We start from the raw sequence: 17,157 nt of genomic DNA on the forward strand, positions 1-17,157 counted from the left end.
TTTTAAAGTCTCCAACCACCCATCATTTTAAGAAACCGGGGAGGGTACAATTTGCCTACCAAAAGGAATATACTGGTTCCTGTAAAAAAAAAAAAAAAAAGATTCTAAAAACACACACACACACACACATATACATATATACATATATACATATATATATATATGTATATATATATATATATACATATTTATACATATATATACATATATGTATATATATATATATATACATATATATATATATATATATATATATACACATACATACATACATACATACACACATATATATATATATATATATATATATATATATATATATATATATACATACATATACACACACACACATATATATATATATATATATATACATATACATATATATATATATATATATACATATACATATATATATACAGTATATATATATATATATATATATATATATATATATATGCTGCCTGATAATTATGCAGGCCTTGATAAAAGATCTTTCACATTCGCCACACCCTCCCTCATTACACCAATAAATATCACCCGAGAATGATTAAATCTAATAAGCGTTTATATGATTTGGAGCTGGAAAATGTGCATAGATATAATGATAAGATCAGAATAGTCACTTGCCTGATAATTGTGTTTGCAGTGTATATATATATATGTTGATGTATTTAAATGATTTAAAGAAGAAAACATTGTTTGATATTTTGGGAAATACACTTTTTCCCTTTGTTGTTGACATTTGGATTATGTTTCAGGCCCAATAATTGTGACATCATGCCTAAACAAATGAATACACTGGCTGAGCAAAGTTGCGTACTTACTGATACGATAATCTCAAGCAAAATATGGTGTATTCAATATTGTGATCATATTAGTCATACAACAAAACTGCAGTCATCAGATGCTCTTATTACAGATCAGATCATTATGAATCTGATTAGATTAGTATTCTGGTGTTTTTGAGATGCTTCCATAGATGTTGAGGTCTGCAGTGTTCATGTAATCGTCACCATCATCAAGGTCCTGTAAAAGATTGAGGTCCAAAATGTAGCTACTTTTAGCTACATCTAAGACACTTACATATGACCCAAATCCACCTTGTCCCCTAGGCCTTCTGTTACAGTGAAAAAGTACATAAGGTAATATAAATGAAAACATTAATGCAGAAAACAAAACACAGATGTACAGTACAGGCCAAAAGTTTGGACACACCTTCTCATTCAATGCTTTTCCTTTATTTTCATGACTATTTACATTGTAGATTCTCACTGAAGGCATCAAAACTATGAATGAACACATGTGGAATTATGTACTTAACAAAAAACTGTGAAATAACTGAAAACATGTCTTATATTCTAGTTTCTTCAAAGTAGCCACCCTTTGCTCTGATTACTGCTTTGCACACTCTTAACATTCTCTCGATGAGCTTCAAGAGGTAGTCACCTGAAATGGTTTTCCAACAGTCTTGAAGGAGGTCCCAGAGATGCTTAGCACTTTTTGGCCCTTTTGCCTTCACTCTGCAGTCCAGCTCACCCCAAACCATCACGATTGGGTTCAGGTCCGGTGACTGTGGAGGCCAGGTCATCTGGCGCAGCACTCCATCACTCTCCTTCTTGGTCAACTAGCCGTTACACAGGCTGGAGGTGTGTTTGGGGTCATTGTCCTGTTGAAAAACAAATGATGGTCCAACTAAACGCAAACCGGATGGGATGGCATGTCGCTGCAGGATGCTGTGGTAGCCATGCTGGTTGCAGTATGCCTTCAATTTTGAATAAATCCCCAACAGTGTCACCAGCAAAGCACCCCCACACCATCACACCTCCTCCTCCATGCTTCATGGTGGGAACCAGGCATGTAGAATCCATCCGTTCACCTTTTCTGCGTCGCACAAAGACACGGCGGTTGGAACCAAAGATCTCAAATTTGGACTCATCGGACCAAAGCACAGATTTCCACTGGTCTAATGTCCATTCCTTGTGTTTTATGGCCCAAACAAATCTCTTCTGCTTGTTGCCTCTCCTTAGCAGTGGTTTCCTAGCAGCTAGATGTGTCTGCTGCTAGAACTCTGTGTGGCATTCATCTGGTCTCTAATCTGAGGTGCTGTTAACTTGCGATTTCTGAGGCTGGTGACTCGGATGAACTTATCCTCAGCAGCAGAGGTGACTCTTGGTCTTCCTTTCCTGGGGCGGTCCTCATGTGAGCCAGTTTCGTTGTAGCGCTTGATGATTTTTGCGACTGCACTTGAGGACACATTCAAAGTTTTCACAATTTTCCGGACTGACTGACCTTCATTTGTTAAAGTAATGATGGCCACTCGTTTCTCTTTACTTAGCTGATTGGTTCTTGCCATAATATGAATTCTAACAGTTGTCCAATAGGGCTGTCGGCTGTTTATCAACCTGACTTCTGCACAACACAACTGATGGTCCCAACCCCATTAATAAGGGCAAAAACTCCACTAATTAACCCTGACAAGGCACACCTGTGAAGTGAAAACCATTTCAGGTGACTACCTCATGATGCTCATTGAGAGAACACCAAGGGTTTGCAGCGCTATCAAAAAAGCAAAGGGTGGCCACTTTGAGGAATCTAAAATATAAGACATGTTTTCAGTTATTTCACACTTTTATGTTAAGTACATAATTCCATATGTGTTCATTCATAGTTTTGATGCCTTCAGTGAGAATCTACAATGTAAGTAGTCATGAAAATAAAGAAAACACATTGAATGAGGTGTGTCCAAACTTTTGGCCTGTACTGTACTTGTTTCATTATGACAAAAATGCTTTACCAAAAGTTAAGTTTGATTTAACTGTGAAAACAACCATGTGAAAACTTATCAGTGGAGGCAGGCATGCTACGTCAATGTTTTTCATGTCTTACATTGAAAATCTGCTCCAAATAGACCTATGTAAAAAAAGAACAGAAACTTGCAAATTTTGTGAGGCTTACCGGGGATTTCCACTGGATGCGTAACAGATGCGGACCGGCTCCGCTGCGTGTCTGCTGCGTGCTACGCCGTCCGTCAATACCCACTGGGTCCGGATTTGTTGCGGAACGGCTGCGGCCGTAACTGACAGCTGTAGTCACGAGGACCCACAAGTTCTCGCGAATTCAGGTAGAATAGAACCACAAAACCAACAACAGTTAGTTTCCATCCAGAGGAGTAGAGGGGAAACGACTCTGAGCTGTGTATTCAAGGTGTAGTTCAGGGAAATATGATCCGCCGTGAGCACGGTGTATTTTATTTTAAAAATTAACCGGATATTTATTTTGTTTCTGTGCTCGACTTCCTGTCCCGCACTATCTGCCGTGTGCTGATTTGCTGCGGAACTCTCCGTCGTCCGTCAAAAATAGAAGCTCTGCGTATCTGCTGCGGAGACTGACGGAACTGGGACGGAGTCGGGACGCAGACGTTCTGCAGTCTGTGGAAATACACAGATTGACTTAAATGGAAACCTAATGACTCCATCGACGTTCCGGAGACGTTCCGCAGACGTTCCGCATCCAGTGGAAATTGCCGGTTAGAAATAAAAGCATAGATTTTATCGAGAATGCCAAAAAAACACTCTTCGTCTGCACACATATGGAAATTACAGTAAGCCTGACCATTTAATGGTCTATACTACTGTAAACTGTGGGGAGATTACAGAACTAGTCACTGAACTGACATAGAGTATTTAAAATAAAGATATTAAAAGATTTAAGATAAAGACCTTTGATCAGAATGAGATGGTCCTGGGCCATTAGAGCGAATCCTTAAAGTTTAACACATTAAATACCAGCCTTTTCTCATGAACCATTCGTTTGAAAAGCTACGAAAAGTCAAGCACTGTAATGCGTATGATTTACGTTTTTTCTGCTGTGGGCACCACATTGACTGCTGCTGTATAAGAACGCGGCTAGCCATGTAGGGAGGTGGTCGGGGAGGATGGATGGGCGCTAACATACAGAACTTACAAGCCAGGTCGGAGTTCGCTGCCCGGGGAAAGCAAAAGACTTACACCCGGGAAATGTGTGTTCCTTGGGAGTGTTATACAAATAATAATGTAATACAAATGTATAATGTAATACAAACCACGATATTTTCCTAAACTTAACTAGTTGTTTTGGTGCCTAAACTTAACTTTCGTTGCCGCATAACGCTTACTTTTTCTTGCCTAAACTTAACCGTAATCCCTGCCAAAATGACCGGCAGCTCAAGGTGCTCTGTGCCCAGTGCACAGTCACCTATTTTGGGGTAACTACACCACCAACTACCGCTGACCTGATGGAGCACAATGCGGAGCACCGTAGTCGGCGGCACCAAGCTCTGTAGCGGCTTAAACAGCTAGCAACTGCCGCTCTGTAGCACAGGGCTTTGTAGCCGATATCACGTGACCAGTCGGAGGTCTCCTAGTTTTCGTATAATGTATGTTTTAGTGTGCATAACTTTTCGTATGATATCATTCATGAGAATGAAAAAGTTCCTACAACAATGTTAGATGAGACAGAAAAAAAAAAAATTCTCACCTGCGAGAGAGCTTGGACAGCTGGGTCCACATGCTGATTATGACACATAATACAGAAACTTATGTTATGATAATGAAGGAAAATAATTGAATCATGTGATCATTAGTACAGCTCTATGAAGTAATCTGCTTTACAACATTTTTACCTGCCAACCCCACTTTGGAGCTCTGTAATGCGTCTCCTTGAGCAGACAGAAAACAAAGTCATTGTATTGAACAGCACATACTGTGCACAAATGTGTTAAGCATGGAAACGTGCAAGCAAGTCATTTTTTGCTCAAAAAAGCTATTACTTATCTGATGTGATCTGTTGATCAGTTAATGTTAATGTTAATGTTAAAGATCACGGCTGTACCAATCACCGCCACCATAGGAATGAAGATGTGGTTAAAATTTTCTGTACCTGCAAATAGACAGAGCCATATACAAGGGCCGTTCTTCACTTATATTGCACAAATGGAAAGAGGTCAACATCTGCAATATGAACTTCAAATAAAATTCAACAGCAGAGTTAAAAGATCTCACGTTTTTTTTGGAGAATTAGGTTTAAATGAAGAAAAGTCAGAGAGAAAGTAAGAGATAACTTGTAATTGTGTTAAAGGTATTGCTGAAGTTCTCTTTGTTTTTTGCGTGGCACACTCGAAATTGAAGCTGTTAAAATGATTTCAACTATGACCTCAATGCTGCTGACCTTTCAAGGCGTAATTAAAGCCAGAAGCAATGATGATGTATAACTGCTCTGCGCTTTGCCTCTATGCCTGTAATATGCTACCTCCTGGTCATGTGTGAAGTTGATGCATGGTATAGTTTGCAGTCACTATAGGTGTGTACAGGTCTGAGGTCAAGGTCTGAGTCAGGCCAGACTCTGATTGAAGGCATCTCTGATGCTTTGAAGTCCCATTATTCTAGATGACCCTCAACTGTTCAGCCTGTCCCCATCTCTAACTGTGTATTTGTCAGTCATGTAAAGTATCACATTGTCAGACTTATCTCCACACTGCTGTGTCTGTGCTGGAGTAAGGTCTGGCAACACCACACATACATTCTGGGATAGGAGTAAAACAATGCTCTGGCTTGTTTGCATGTCTTTAAACCAATCACAAAATAGCTAAATAGGAAGAAGTTTTGGTGGAATGTTTACACGTAGGGAGGTAACCTGTGGCATTTGCAGGATGGCTCTCCCCTGCTGTTCATAAGGTGCCTCTGCACCCCTTTCGTTTCAGACCCTCCCACCAGCCTTTCGGCCACGCCTCCTCATTTACATTGACATGTGTCAAGTCCAAATGAAAAGGCAATGTTAAATTGAAATTCAAAAGCCAAATATTAAATGAAAATTAAAAGCCAATGTTAAATTGAAATTCAAAAGCCAAATATTAAATGAAAATTAAAAGCCAATGTTAAATTGAAATTCAAAAGCCAAATATTAAATTCAAAAGCCAAAGCCAAATGGAAAAAAAAAAAAAATATTTTTAATTTGATCTCGCTTTGTTTTCTCTTTGGACTTTTAATTTCTCTTTGGACTTTCAATTTGAATTATGAATAAATATTTCCTCCATAGCGTTCAAAGGTTTAATGGCAAAATCCAAAAACTGGAACAGGCAAAATACAAAAACCCGGAGCAGGTAGGAACCCAAAAACAGGAACAGGCAAACACAGAACAGCAGTAAGCAATCCACTGACATAGCCAAACGAATAATCTGACACAGGACAAGGGGAAACAAAAAGACTAAATACAGAGGGTAACGAGGTAACAAGAGGCAGGTGACACAAGGGCTGGGAAACAGGAGAAAAACATAAGAAAACCAGACTGTCAAAATAAAACAGGAAACACAGCAAAATACAAAACAGAAAAACAGACCACCACAATAAGACAAAACACAGAACAAATTACCAAAACCATAGCAGTTCATTTATTTTACTCAACTGGGCTTGTTCACCTGGTTAAACCTACACCTTTTGACTGTGTGTAATTACACTGCATGGATTATGGATCCTGGATCATGTTTACCTCCTCCTATACAAGACCGTTCCAAACACTGCAGCTAGGATGATTACAAACAGGAGTTGACACTGCAATGGATACTGACCGAGAGCTTGATCCTGGCGATGTAGAAACATTTTAGGCTCAATTAAATGTATTAATAAATGTAATATACACAACTTAATGTATGATAGAATGAACATGAGCAGAACAGATGAATTGGGTGGCTCTAACCTCTCACAGTCATCTGGACTGTGCTGGCTTGTTGCTTACTGAGCCAGGAGATAGCAGTACAGGTTAGGCTTTTGACCCGTTTCCTCAACTCTTCTCTCTGCTCCCGGGGTACAGAGGACATCCTGCCTTCTCCACCATGGTTTCAAAACTCTGCAGCCAAATACTGGCCATGCCCCGCTGTCAGCTGTCACACACCATCCTCACTGAGAAGAACTGGTAAACGCATCACATTCTTCTTTGCTGACTTTTAATTTCTAATATCAATCGTAAACTAATCATTAAAGAACAGTCTGTTACAGGACAAAAACAAAGTAAAGCAACCAAACACAACACTAGAAATGTTATTACAGTAAGGGTGTCATTTCTACTGGGGATGTGGGGACATTTAAGGTTCATTTCTTTTTAGCATTAACACCTTTCTTTTACAGTTGACAGCATAGAGAGAGACAGGAAACTAGAGGGGCGTAACATACAATAAAGTGAATGATTTGGCCTAATAATTTGGCTTTCACCGCACCCCTCAAAATGCATCTAACTTTTACAATTTCAGCTTGGTTTGGTTACTAAAGCCACTATAATTCAGATTAGGCAAACATTAAGATAACACAAATGACCAAACTGCTAATCTTAGTGCTTCATTTCCTTCCCCCTCACTTTATTGTTTCAAGTTGAGTTTCTCACCTAAGTCTCTCTGAACATTGGTCATTTACTGTTCAGCCAGAATAGTCCAGATGAGAGAAGATCTGAGTTTATAAAGATGAGATTCAGGAACATTGTTGTGAACTTTTTTTGCTCTGGGTTTTGCCTCTCAGGATACATGTACAACATGGTGCCTGATTATCAAGTGGTGGTTGTTTGTGCTGTGTGCAGTCTAACAACGTATATTTTTTCTGAAAGTTTGCTGATGCTGTTTTTAGTTGCAAATATAACATTATTTATTATAAAGGAGGTTTCTGCCAATGAATAGGTTTGTGTAGCAACAATACAGAGATTTACATAGCATTTCTTTTTTGTGTCATACTACTATTAATACTACTAATACTACTAGTATTTGTAAAGCAAGACTTATTCATTATTAATTTTGCTAGTTTAATATAAATGTATTTAAATGGAAGAGAATAGCATTTAGTTTCTGTTTTTATATATTTGTTTTATTGCCTTATAGCCTTTATTGTGCATCCCCCCCATCAAAATATAAGAACTGAAATATAAAAAAATTCTTGTACATGCTTGTCGGTTGTGACTAAAACGCATACCACATGAATTGCCACATCCCCGCTTCTTTGTTGCATGTCCCCACCACCATTTCCTGTATACCTCTCTACTATGCACATCAGTTGAAAGCAAAATCTAAATCTAAACATTTAATCTCACAAAAAACATTAAAACACATTGGTTTCATCAAAGTTAATACAATTTCTGGTCTGTATACAGTAAGTGTTGTGATTTTACAGGTTTCACTACGCAGCACGTATCTGGGATGGGGTGAAAAAGTCCTCGGCCCTCTCTGAGTACAGCCGCCTGCTCTGCTAACACCTTGGAGGAACTGCTGTCATATCCAATAGCAGTTGAAGCTGTTATGTCCAATAATCATGTCACATAAAGAATAATTGTGGCTCTGAAAGTGGAGATGGTCGTTTGCACCCTACATGAGGGACAAGTGCAGACTTTGGTGGGAATGAAAACCTGTGGACTCTTGGCACTCCGTGTCAGAAAGTGGTGTATCCCTGCCCTGTTGAACAGACACAGCTGAAGCCTGTACAGCAGTGGTGAGAAAGAGAGATGAAACCAGTTGTGTGTGCACACGTGTAAGCAAAATGTGAATTTTTTTAATTTGCAAGCCATTATTGTAATTGCAGTTTTGGTGTACAAGTTTTCTCAGATTAAAATATATAATTCTTTATATTTTTAATTTCTTTTTTTTTATTGCACTCTTCTATTACAGCATCAGGATGATATCTCCACTGGCATACTTCTTTAAAACCTTCTTTAAGACAGAGACTATAAAACCTACATCAGCAAGGCAATAACAGGAAATGTGAAATAACCACATTGACATGCTATGTAGCGTTCGTTTGTGGGAAACACCAAACCTTAAATTGGTGCTCAAAAAGAAATGAAACTGAAGGGTTGGTGCTGGTATAAAAAAAACTGTTGAATCACACCTGCTCCCCACAGCCAGATGAACAGACATGCAGCGGTTGCATTGGGTTTCCATGATAAACTAAAATTTTGCAACAACAAAATGTCGCTGCTGGGCACCAGTACAATTGTATCTAATGCATGACATTGGATTTTGGCTGATATGCCCATGTTTTCCAACTCGCTTTGGCTAATTGCTGATATATACGGAGCACCCCTGGTCCCAATTTGTCAAAAAAATTAATTATAACTATCTTGTGGCCACGAGATAGTATCTTGAGGTCCCACTTTGTCAAAAAAATTAATTATAACTATCTTGTGGCCACGAGATAGTATCTTGAGGCCTCAAGATAACTATCTTGAGGCCTCAAGATACTATCTTGTGGCCACGAGATAACTTTTTAACTAATTCAATTATAATTATTATTATTAGAATTATATATTAATTATACTTTAGTAACTGCCCGTCAGCATTAAGGAGTTGTTTTACCAATACAATACCATTAGCAACCCAATTTCCATAATACAGAGATTTATTTTTATATTGAATATCTTTGTTATTCCAAATGTGGTAATTGGTTGGCGTAAAATTATGCTTGTAAATTAACTTCCAGGCCAGCAGAGCTTGTTTATGAAAATTTGATAACTTTACAGGTAATCTATCAATTTTGTAATCACAACAGAAATTTTACTCCACCAACTAATCCAAATACATATTAAGGGAAAGTATTCCAAATACAGTCCTTTTCTTCAATCAAATTAGTTAACCATTTTACTTTGAAATTATTATTTAGTGTTTCAAAACTTAAAGGGGTGAGAGAATGATTATATAGGGTATTTAACACTGTTCCTTATGGTCTCCTAATGGGGTATGTAACATTGGTTGGGCTGAAAATGGTCTGGTTGATATTTTATTGGCCCTTATGCATCCCTGTGTTTTGGCCCTATTTGTAACAAGAGCTTTTCTTCCAAATATGGTATGTTCATGAATATTTAGATGAGCGGCGCGGTGATTGGTTGAGCGAATTGCCATACACACACATTAGAGATGCGCGCTGATTGGTTGAGCGAATCGCCATACACACATTAGAGACGCGCGCTGATTGGTTGAGCGAATCCCCAATACACACACATTAGAGACTCGACAGAATCTCATATTCCAGACACTGCAATGTTTTGTTACCAAATTCACTTCTGAGACTTTTTTTATGCGAGAAATCAACTATATAAAGCTCAAATATGGGCTGTTTTACGAAAAATGTATGGCTAATTGCAAATTTGGTAAGACGTGTCGGACTTTAGGAGCTCCACACAGTCTGACGAGAAAGCGGCAGCCTGCTGGGCATTATTGCACTATACGGGGCTCCACAGCCGGCTGCCGGCATAACTATAATATATTTACAGTTTGAATTTCGTCACGCCACTTATGTAACATCTAGCCCAAGGTCTTACAAAGCTAACCGTTGTGTCCAATTTGAATTTAAGGTATTTTTATGAACTCAGGGTCTTGCTAGGAGGAGCAGCTAGCTAGCTAGCTAGCTATATGTCCCATTCAATACAATGAGGAAATATCGCAGCTAGCTAGCTACACTTTCGACAGCGGCGAAGGCCCTATTGAAACTGAAGGAATTATTGTTTCTTTCTTTCTTTTTCCCGTCAAATGAATTGGCTTTTTGAGGGGCTTAACCATACCTGTCAAGTTTTGGATTTGAAAATAAGGGAAATTTTCCAGCGCCCACCGCGAGCAGTCCCACCAACCCAACCAAGCTCCAGTATCCCTTACATTTTAAGACAGGTGTACAAGAAAGCTAAAATCACTACTTGATGCAGAATGCTGGAAACATTTACAATTTATAACATTGCTTGTCTTTACATTTTATTTTCATTCCACACATTCTTTTCATTTCATATTGCTTTTCTTTTACAGTTTTTGTTTTCATTTCACATAACTTTCTTTACTCTTTTAGTGAGTTATTGTACAAATTTGTTGCAGACTTTGCATTCTTTAAGATTGTTTTGGAAGGAGTGTATTTGTGGGCTGGGCCAGAGTGGTTAATTTTACATGAGAGTAGAGCGCAAATAGTTCTGTTGTCTAACGTCATCCTATTCTCTGTAACAATCTTTCGTACCATGCTAAACACCCTTTCTGAACTTGCATTGCTATGGGGAATGCATAGTAAAGCCTTCATAAGTTTTGGCAGCGCACCGTCTCTGTCGTAGCATCCATCATCATCTAACCTCACACACTAACCTCGCGACAACTGCCACCTACAGTACCTGTAGTAGGCTACTGCAGGTTGCAATTATCGCGAGGCTAGTGACAGAGCTCAGATTGGGAATGGTTTTTTTTGTGGTTTTTTTTACTCCGCTTGGGCCCGGGGTATTATTATTTTTTAATAACGCAGGTTAAAATACGGGAGATTTATGGGAAAATACTAATACGGGAGGACGGCGGGAAAGAAGAGTAAAATACGGGACTTTCCCGGCCAAAATGGGATACTTGACAGGTATGGGCTTAACATATTCAAAAACTCACCAAATTTGGCAGTCGCATCAAGTCTGGTGAAAATTTACGTATTTTAAGGGTTTCGTGAATAGCCGCACAAAAATGGCTCTCTAGCGCCCCCTAGAAAGTAAAATAAATTGAGCCCCTGCAGTGCGTTTAACGTAGACTCACGAAACTTGGTACACATATGTAACATGTCAAGATGTACCAAAAACTTCATTTGAGCCTTACCCTAAACCAAACAGGAAGTCCACCATTTTGAATTGTTTGAAATTAGTGCGATTTTGGCCATTTCCATATGTCGTACTTTAACAAACTCCTCCTAGAGATTTCATCCGATCAACTTCAAACTCGGTCTGTGCCATCTTAAGATGTTAAAGATGAAAAGTTGTTAAAAGAAAAACTTTTCGTCATAGGGCGTGGCCGTGGCCGTGGTGGGGCGGCCATTTTGTGCGTTTCGCCGCCGAAACAGGAAGTGGGTGTAACTCGAGTGTACATTGTCCGATTACCTCAAAACTTTTCAGGATTCATAAGAGTCCAACCCTGAGGACAATTAAAGGCCGATATTTACTTAAAGTCATAGCGCCCCCTAGTGGCAACAGGAAGTAGGCCTAAAAGTCAAGGTGCTATACTTTAACGAACTCCTCCTAGAGATTTCATCCGATGGACTTCAAACTTGGTCTGTACCATCCCAACACCTTTACGATGAAAAATTATTAAAAAAAACTTTTAAAAAATTTTGGGAGAGTGTGGGCGTGGCGTGGCGGCCATTTTGAGTATTTAGCGATGAACAAAGAAAAGGTTGTTGCAACTTGAGTGTATGCGTTATCCGTATCTGCCCGAAATTTCTCACGATTGACAAGGGTCCAGGCCTGAGGACACCTACAGGCCAAAATTGACTTGTGGTCATAGCGCCCCCCGCTGGCACCAGGAAATCTGCTTTATATGACAAACATCATCCGATTTACATGAAACTTATAATCTGTGGTCTACATGTTATACTGAGCCACCCCCTATACTTTAACCACGCCCACTTATTCAGGCCACGCCCCCTTTCCTATCATTTGAACCGTTTAAGGTAGAGTCTTGTGTGAGGTGTCATTGAACTCAGCAGAGAGTTCCTTCTTCATTGGTGATGTTTGGCCCGCCCCCTATGCTTAAGCCACGCACCCTTTCATAACATTTCAACCGTTTAAGATATACCCTTGTGTGAGGTATCATTGAACTCAGCAGAGACTTCATTCTTCATTGGTGATGGTTTGACCCACCCCCTATGTTTAAGCCACGCCCCCTTTCATACATGCTGACCCATTTAAGGTAGAGTCTTGTGTGAGGTATCATTGAACTCAGCAGAGACTTCCTTCTTCATTGGTCATGGTTTGACCTGCCCCCTATGCTTTAGCCACGCCCCTTTTTACAGCTAATGAAACGTATGAAGTAGAGTCTTGTGTGAGCTATCGTTGAACTCAGCAGGGAGTTCCCTTTTCATTGTTGACGATTTGCGGCATCTGAGTGTCGCGCGAATGCACGGTCGCAAGGAGCGGCGTCCGCCGCTAACCCCGACGCGCGCAGAGGCGCGAGGGCCCGTTCATCGCTGCTCGCAGCTTTAATTACAGTTTGAATTTCATCACAGCATGTATATTACAGGTTCCCCAAGGTCTTACAAAGCTTAGCTAACACTTGTCCGATTTCGATTGAATGCATTTTTGTGAATGTCGGAGTTAGGAGGAGGCTAGCTAGCTCTCATTGATGGACTCCAGCTCACCGCGGCTCTATCAATGAGACTCACGGACAAGAGGCGTTTATTTCCCCGATTGTTTGTTTAAATAACTCAACACACATATCCATTATAAGATTAACTGCGGTAAGAGATTGCGGGCATAACAAGCTCGCTGCCCGCGCTGTTAGTCACTCACCGGACGGCCGGTAGCAGGAAGAGGGGAGGGAGAACAGCGAGCTGCAGGCCCTGGAGCTCTGTCAGGGCAGCAGCGTATGGTAGTCCAGTCACCCAGAAAAGGGTAAGTTTGCGCGGGTATTGAGCACCAGGCCGCCGGCCGAGCTCAATCGAGCTCACAGCAGGCCAGGGTCTGTTACAGACGACAGGCAGGGCGGCAATGTAGCAACCCAGGCAGCACCGGCCGCTGAACTCCGACACACAGTCGGACAAAATTTGCAATTAGCCATCCATTTTCATAAAACGGCCCATATTTGAGCTTTACATTTGTAATGGAATAGCAGAGATCTGCGCGACCTAGATTCAGAAGACTACCTGATCTCAGGTCAGTTGTGTAGCCTATGTAAATGTTGGGGCGTGACCGTTCTCTTAATACACCCATGGGCGTAACAAAGGTACAGGTTTTGAGATGCCAGCACCAGCACCAGCACCAGCACGCCATACAATCCTGATTTCAACCTTTTAGCAAAGACCAAGGTGAATATCTTAGTGTAAGATGAGATTTGTTTTGTGACGATTTAGTTAACAGATAACCTTTTTAGGCTTACTGAAATAAGTCACATATTTTCATTAATTGTAGCTTCATAATGTATTCTGTTCCTTGAGTTAACAAGGGAACTATCTAACCTGTTATGCCCTGCCTGTAATTCAGTAATAGTTATGTTGGCGGAGGGATATGATGTTGAGATGATGAAGCATGTTTTGTGCTTAGTCTTGAGTTGTCCCACACTTGAGTGGTGTCATTAAAGTGAACCAAGTTTTACAGTCGAAGCTGTCTCCGTGCTCTTTCTCTACCCACGGCCCGAAAGTATATATATATTTAATAACGACGAGTTAATAGTTAACGCTAACAAGAACTAGCGTTACATTAGCATCATTATTTAACAGACTAATTGGTCTCCAATTTTCCATACTCAGTTTATCTTTTTTTGGTTTAGGAATCAATTTAAAGGTATTATGGAGGATTTTCTTTTTCCGGGTGGATCATCAAGACTATTGGTCCTCCTAGTTGTCAATCATTCTGGTGATATGTTTACGTAAGGCCGTCGTACGTGCTCGTCCCTAGGTAGTTTTCGCTTTCTGCGCATGCGCACTTTCAGGTGTATATGTGTGATGAGCATAGGTAGTGAGCTACGGTTTCAACCATTCATTGAAGCTCGCCGTTCTCACCGTGTTTTTTCAAAATGTCTGAGGGTCGCAAGAGAAAAAGTGTGTACGAATTGTATGACAAGAAGAGAAAGGCCTCTGAAAAAAGAAACAAGACCAGAGTGTTTTTGGGAGATTATTTCACACGCTGGCATGCGCTAAAAGCACAGTTTGGGCTTCCCACTTGATAGCTCAGTCGCAAAGTTTCTACTCAACAGGTAAAGTTTGGCATGCTATCCATTCTATATCACTGCTAGTAAAAGTTGATGTAAGCTATGATTAGCGATGCTAGCCCTGGCACAAGTCACGCACCGCGCACACACGGTAAACATCTCAATTTGTGAAAAAGTGCAAATCTTCTTTCTGAAAGTAGGCTTGTATGAGCCATGCCGACAGCAACTTGTAAACAGTGCACTCTCGTGCACACGTTTAATAGGCGTTCCCTCTCGGGAGCAGGTAGAGTGTTGCGCATGTGCATTTTTTCAAAAAGTGGAGAGGGCGGTTCTTTTCTAAATTCTGGATAATCCTCCACTATACCTTTAATAAGACCTTGTCGAAGAGTTGGAGGTAATTCTCCTTTTCCTATGGCTTCTACAAACAGCCGCTAAAAAAGGTGCTAATGACTGATTAAATACTTTAAAAAGAAAAAGAATTCACTTATCAACCCATCATTCCAAGGAGATTTATTTTCTTTGAGACAGTCAATGCATTTTTTTTACTTCTGTTAAACTAATTTTTCTTCCACGTAGCTTGCTACATTGGTGTCAGAAGTGGGATTGAGCACGTTGTGAAAATGGAAGAAACAGTTGAAGAAATGGTACAACAAATGAAAGCTGAAATCCAGTCGATGGAGAGAGCAATCAACCTGACCCGTCGCAGCCTGGATCGCCTCAACGCTGACCAGGAAAGACTCCTCCCGACCCTCCCTGACGGCTCCAGCGTGCCGCAACATCGCACCCTGGAGGCCGGGAGTATCATCGCACGCCCAGACGGTTCCAGCGCTGCGCGCCAACACCACCTAGAGGCTGGGAGTATCATTGCATGCCCATGCGGTTCCAGCGGCAATGCCCCCTAGAGGTCGGGAGTATCATCGCATGCCCAGACGGTTCCAGCGCGGCGCGTCAACGCCCCCTAGAGGCCGGGACTGCCGCTACACGCTCGGACGGTTTCAGCCACGCCATCGCCCCCTAGAGGTTGGGAGTGCCCCTGTCAGTGATACTCTGTTGCAGATGACAGATGCCCATCTACCCCATCACCACCACTGCTGTCTATGAGCCATCAGCACCTGCCCCCTTACAAAGAGTACATTACCCCTCAGCTGTACCCAGGACCCCAGACAAGCTGCCCAAGTACAACGGGATGACAACCTTAAAGCCATTCCTCTCCCAAGTCAGACTAGTAATATGGCACAGCGGTTGGGGTGATGAAGAAGCTGCTGTACATCTGGCGCTTGCATTGGAAGGAAAGGCGCTGCAAGTGCTCCTTGACCTAGCTCCAGCAGAGCAACGGGACCTTCAAGCCCTGACGACAGCACTGGAGAGGCGATTTGGGCAGAGACTTTTCACTGAGCAGAGCAGAGAGCAACTAGATAATCGCCGCCGCCAAGAGGGGGAGAGCCTGGGCACCTTTGCTAGAGATGTCCGGCTACACACTCAACAAGGATACCCACAGTTCAAGAGCAGCAGCTCAAGAGGAACTGGCTCTTCATGCCTTCCTGCAAGGTCTCATGCCGGAGCGGCTGTGCCTGCATGTTTGCCTCGCCCGGCCCATGACCCTCAACGAAGCCATCTGCGAAGCTGAACAAGCTGAGGTGATACTCTCTGCACAGCCTGACCAGCAGAAAACCTCCACCTTCCAACCACACATAAGGATGGCTGACTGTGAGGAGGAGGCTGAAGAAGTCTGCCTTGCTCGCCCACCACCACCAAGACATCGCCCATCCCGAAAGACCGACTGTTGTTACCGGTTTGGTGAGCCTGGCCACAGAGCTCGCAACTGCCCAGCACCAACTCCAAAATCCACTGCCATCCAGCCAGCGGAAAACTACAGCGGAGTGTGTCTAATGAGGGGACCACTGCTCCAGCTTCTACCCCCCCTCCAAGGCCGATGCACGCTGGTTGGCCGTTTAGGCCACGCCAAAGGGCTATACCTGCACTGCCATCTGGACAACCAACCCTGCTGGGCCCTAGTTGACACGGGGTCCACCATTTCCATGGTACTACCGGCACACTTCCTGTGGCATGGTCGCCAATGGATATCAAGCTGATGACGGTGACAGGGGAAACTGCTGGCATGAGTGGAACAAATCTACTGCAAGTCCGAGCTGGGAACCAGAAGCTGTCACACAAGTTCTGGCTAGCCTACATCCAGGCCTATGCATTATTGGGCTGGACTTGTTGACCAGCTGGGGTGCCTGTGTCAAGGGCTGTCATCACTCTTGGCACAGAGACCATTGCACTTCAGTGCCGTCGGGGGAAGAAGAGGCCCAGAGCCCAACAGGCTGATGATCCGGCCGCCGCTGTCACCTCCCACCAGCACGCCCACCATCAACACGGCCACCACCAGCACGCCAACTACCAGCACGACCACTACCAGCATGCCTATCATCAGCGGACTGCCCAGCTACAGCTTGCTCCTGTCCCAACCAAAGAGCCGTCCGTCCCATCCCTGACTGAGT

Source organism: Perca fluviatilis, chromosome 7 (assembly GCF_010015445.1).
Source record: "Perca fluviatilis chromosome 7, GENO_Pfluv_1.0, whole genome shotgun sequence".
In the NCBI taxonomy this organism is placed as follows: domain Eukaryota; kingdom Metazoa; phylum Chordata; class Actinopteri; order Perciformes; family Percidae; genus Perca; species Perca fluviatilis.